The sequence below is a fragment of the Chiloscyllium plagiosum genome, chromosome 35, assembly GCF_004010195.1.
Source record: "Chiloscyllium plagiosum isolate BGI_BamShark_2017 chromosome 35, ASM401019v2, whole genome shotgun sequence".
NCBI classification, from domain to species: Eukaryota; Metazoa; Chordata; class Chondrichthyes; order Orectolobiformes; family Hemiscylliidae; genus Chiloscyllium; species Chiloscyllium plagiosum.
In genome coordinates this window covers 9,501,946-9,507,553 of record NC_057744.1, presented here as the reverse complement: position 1 = coordinate 9,507,553, position 5,608 = coordinate 9,501,946, and positions in this window count along the sequence as shown.

Genomic DNA, 5,608 nt, shown 5'->3' with positions numbered 1-5,608 from the left:
CCTGCCAATCAAACAGGCAGAAGTCCCGCCCCCGCTTTGCACCCCTATTGGCCCCGACGTCTCGGCACCCCATTGGTCGACCTCCCCGTCAATCTGTCAGGGGCGGCGCCCCGCCCCTTTCCCAGCGCATGTGCGCAGATCACCTCCCACCCCCCCTCCTCCGTGGCAGCGCCCCCTGGTGGCGCTCCAGCGGAACAGCGCAGGCTGCAAGGAGGGACAAAAGGACTGATGTGGAGGTGTTGGTGTTGGACTAGGGTGGACAAAGTTAAAAATAATCTCAGCAGAAGTGGGTACTGCAGATGCTGGAGATTAGAGTCAAGATAAGAGTGGTGCTGGACAAGCACAGCAGGTCAGGCAGCATCCGAGGAGCAGGAAAATCGATGTTTCGGGCAAACGTCCTTCATCAGGAACCCCCCCTTGATTAAGGGCTTTTGCCCGAAACGTTGATTTTCCTGCTCCTTGGATGCTGCCTGACCTGCTGTGCTTTTCCAGCACCACTAATCTTGACTCCAAAGTTAAAAATCACACAACACCAGTTTATAGTCCAACAGGTATATTTGGATGTGCAAGCTTTTGGATTGAACATAGAACATAGAACATTACAGCGCAGTACAGATCCTTCAGCCCTCGATGTTGCGCCGCCCTGTCTTACTAATCTGAAGCCCATCCATCTACACTATTCCATTTACATCCATAAACCTGTCCAATGAAGACTTAAATGAACTTAAACTTGGCAAATCTACTACCATTGCAGGCAATGCATTCCATATCTGTACTACTCTCTTGAGTAAAGAAACTACCTCTGACATCTGTCTTATACCTATCTCCACTCACTTTAAAGCTGTGTCCCCTCGTGTTTGCCTTCCCCATGCTTGGAAAAAGGCTCTCCCTGTCCACCCTATCTAACCCTCTGATTATCTTGTATGTCTCTATTAAGTCACCTCTCAACCTTCTTTTCTCTAGCGAGAACAGCCTCAAGGCCCTCGTAAGACATTCCCTCAATACCAGGCAACATCCTAGTAAATCTCCTCTGCACCCTCTCCAAAGCTTCAACATCCTTACGGTGGCACAGTGGTTAGCACTGCTGCCTCACAGCGCCAGAGATCCAGGTTCAATTCCCGCCTCAGGCGACTAACTGTGTGGAGTTTGCACGTTCTCCCCGTGTCTGCGTGGGTTTCCTCCAGGTGCTCCGGTTTCCTCCCACAGTCCCAAGATGTGCAGGTCAGATGAATTGGTCATGCTAAATTGCCCGTAGTGTTAGGTAAGGGGTAAACTTAAGGGTATGGGTGGGTTGCGCTTCGGCGGGGCGGTGTGGACTTGTTGGGCCGAAGGGCCTGTTTCCACACTGTAAGTAATCTAATCTAATCTAATCCTTCTTATAATGTGGTGACCAGAAGTGTACACAATACTCCAAGTGTGGCCGCACCAGAGCTTTGTACAGCTGCAGCATAAGCTCCTGGTTCCGGAACTCAATCCCTCTATTAATAAAGGCCAAAACACTGTATGTCTTCTTAACAACCCTGTCAATCTGGGTGGCAACTTTCAGAGATCTGTGTACATGGTCACCGAGATCCGCACTCCCTAAAATCCTACCATTAGTCCAGTACTCCGCATTCGATTACTCAGTCCAAAGTGTATCACCTCACACTTGTCCACATTAAATTCCATTTGCCACCTCTCAGCCCAGCCCAGCTCTGCATCCTATCTATGTCTCTCTGCAACCTACTACATCCTTCATCACTATCCACAACTCCACCTACCTTCGTGTCGTCCGCAAATTTGCTAACCCACCCTTCTATGCCCTCATCCAGGTCATTTATAAAAATGACGAACAGCAGTGGACCTAACACTGACCCTTGTGGTACGCCGCTAGTAACTGGACACCAAGATGAACATGTTCCATCAACTACAACCCTCTGTTTTCTTTCAGTAAGCCAATTACTTATCCAAACTGCTATGTCTCCCACATTCGTCCGCATTTTGTATAATAGCCCACTGTGGGGAACCTTATCGAACGCCTTGCTGAAATCCATATACACCACATCAACCTATTTACTCTCATCTACCTGTTTAGTCACTTTGTCAAAAAGCTCAATAAGATTCGTTACGCACGACCTACCCTTCACAAAACCGTGCTGACTGTCCCTGATCAGATTATTCTTTTCTTGATGGTTATAAATCCTATCTCTTATAACATTTTCCAACACTTTACCAACAACTGAAGTGAGACTCACTGGTCTGTAATTACCAGCATTGTCTCTACTACCCTTTTTAAACAGGGGAACCACATTTGCTATCCTCCAGTCCTCAGGCACTATTCCTGCAGACAATGAAGATATGAAGATCAATACCAAAGGCTCGGCAATCTCTTCCCTTGCTTCCCAGAGGATGCTAGGATAGATCCCATCTGGCCCAGGGACCTTGTCTATCTTCACATTCTGTAATAATTCCAATACCTCTTCTTTATGTACCTCAATCTCTTCTAGTCTAGATGAAAGTATCTCTGTATCTTCCTCCAACATTGTCATTTTCTATGTTGAACACTATTGAAAAATATTTATTTAGTGTTTCCCCTATCTCCTCTGCCTCCACACACAACTTCCCACTACTATCCTTGATTGGCCATAATTTAGCTCTCGTCATTCTTTTATTCCTGACATACCTATGGAAAGCCTTAGGTTTAACCCTGATCCTATCCACCAACAACTTCTCATATCTCCTCCTAGCTCTTCCGAGCTCTCTTTTTAGGTCTTTCTGCTTCTTTATTAGGAAGCTAGTGAGGCAGGACCATAGGACACATAATTTATAGCAAAAGATCATAGATCATTTCTGGTAAAGGGCTTATGCTCAAAACGTTGACTCTCCTGCTCCTCGGATGCTGCCTGACCTGCTGTGCTTTTCCGGTGTCACAAAAGATCATAGTGTCATACAACTGATGCAATATATTGAACAAACCTAAGTCTGTTATGAAGTTGAAGGCATATACTGTATCTTTAAGAGAGAGTGAATGCTGTTCTAAACTGAGAGCTGACAAGCACCTGTGATGGCTAGCTAGCAGTCTCAGTGTGTACTGGAAAATTGAAAATATATAACATTTGGCTGTGAAATAGATACCTGAGTTGGTTGCTGTTTTGACAACAATTGGAATTTAACCAATCAATTTACTAAAACCCAATCGAGTTTGAATTTATTGTTTTTGCTAACATTGAACCAATGAGATGATTGATGTTGAGGGTATAAAAACACAGGCATTTTGAAAGTCAAACAGAGCAACTGCCATGGAGAAAGACTGCCATTCAAAAACACTCTTATCAAAGATACCTTTGTCATATAAAACATCTTCGCAGTAAAAGGAAAAAGATGACCCAGGAAGATCGTCAGTCGCAAGAGAAAAGATACCGGAGATGACAGCCGCAGAATGGTTTTGAAATTAAGTTGATATAATTTTAATAAGTTTTTAAAATTGAAACAGTATACAGAGGAACCTCGATTATCCGGCATTTGATTATCCAAATATTGGATTATCCAGCAAGATTGCAAGGTCTCAATGCCGGCTAAACTGTTATCCGGCATTCGATTATCTGGAATTTGATTAACCGAAAGAAATACTCCCCGCCTGTGTCTTTCGGATAATAGAGGTTCCTCTGTATTGTTATAGAGTTGGAGGCATATAAAAAGCAGTTAAGGGAAAGTGATGGCTTAGAGTTGTGAATAGTTGTTGTTTACTGTTTACATATAGAGTTAAGGAATAAATTGATATTATTTTCTTTAAATAGTGGAATTTGGGAGTTCTCTGTCACTCAAACTTTAACAGGCTATGAGGGAAGCTGAGTTTTTCTTGGTGTTTTGTTTAATTAGCAGAAGGGTTCACCACAGTAACAGTTTGGGGGCTCGGGTCCGTGGTTTGGATGGTTTGACTCCGCAGAAAAGGCGAAGGACTTTTGAAATCTTTGAATTGAAAGACCTGAGTCAAGGTGGGAGGGGAGGGGGCATTATTGCGGACATTGGTTTGGGGGATATTTTTTATTACTCCCCTTTTTACTTTCCTCTCCCTCTTTCCTTTTTTTGTGGTTATTGATTTTATATGCACAGTTTTGTTGTAAAATGATAAAATTGTAATTATTTTTGATACCTGTAGGTTGGGTTTTATCTAGGGCTGCTTTTTTCTACTGCTGTCCTTTTGATTTTGTATTAGGGGTGGCTATATCTGTGGTTAAGATGAGTGGGGGGCGGGCGGGGCATCCATTGTTAACTTTCAGAATGTAAATAACAGGTTTTCCTCATTCGTGAATTGCTTGGGGCGAGGGCATGGCCTCAGCTAGAGGGAGTTAAGATGGTAGTAAGGATTGGGAGGGGTGCCCCCTATGGGCAAGGGGGAAGGTCTCGAGCGAATTGGGGGTTATTTGGGTGTTTGCTTCAATTAGATGTCGTGTTCTTTTTAGTTGTAGTTTTTTTTTAGATTAGACTCCCTACTGTGTGGAAACAGGCCCTTCGGCCTGACAAGTCCACGCCGACCCTCCGAAGAGCAACTCACCCAGACACATTCCTCTCTGACTAATCTACCTAACACTACGGGTAATTTAGCATGGCCAATTGACCTAACCTGCACATCTTTGGACTGTGGGAGGAAACTGGAGCACCTGGAGGCAACCCACGCAGACATCAGGAGAACGTGCAAACTCCACACAGCCAGTTACCCGAGGCGGGAATTGAACCCGGGTCCCTGGTGCTGTGAGACAGCAATGTTAACCACTGAGCCACCAGTTTTTATAAGAATAGTTTTTGGATCTCATAGAATTAATATCTTTGTAACTTGTCACACCTCAGATAAGCTCCCTCTTCCTGGGAAATCACGAGCTGCCCTGAATGACCATGGCTAGTGATTTGTTCAGGTGGTGCACCTGGAATATAACAGGGAGCCATTCTCCTATTAAAAGAAAGAAGTCTTAACAAGCCTCAGGAAGGAAATGGTGGACATTGCTCTGCTGCAGGAGACACATCTAACTAATAAGGAGCAGAGCGGTTTATGACAGGGTATTTTTCTCATCCTTCAGCTCTAAGAGCAGAGGAATGGCTATACTGAAAAGAAGGAACCTCCCTTTAAACTTGAACATGGACAGTTTATCATTCTTAAAGCCCTAATACATGGAGAAGAGCATAGCGTTTTGAATGTATATTGTTCCCTAACGCACCTCTTAAATTTCTAATTGATGCAATGGCTAAATTAATGTATCTTGGGGTTTGCCGTATGATTATTGGAGGAGATTTTAATCGCCTAATAGATCCAGAGATTGACAGGATGTCAAAAGACCTGGCAGGTTCGCCCGCACATTCTAAACAGTTGGTGAACATGTGCGATGAGTTGGGACTAGTGGATGTGTTAAGGTACCTCCACCCTAATCGAAGAGATTTCATGTTCTATTCCAACTCACACAAGTGCCATACTCAAATTGACATGATTTTTATACCAGAGTCTAGATTAGAGCGGTGCTGGAAAAGCACAGCAAGTCAGGCAGCGTCCGAGGAGCAGGAAAATTGACGTTTCGGGCAAAAGCCCTTCATCAGGAATGGAGGCAAGGTGCCTGCAGAGTGGAGAGATAAATGAGAG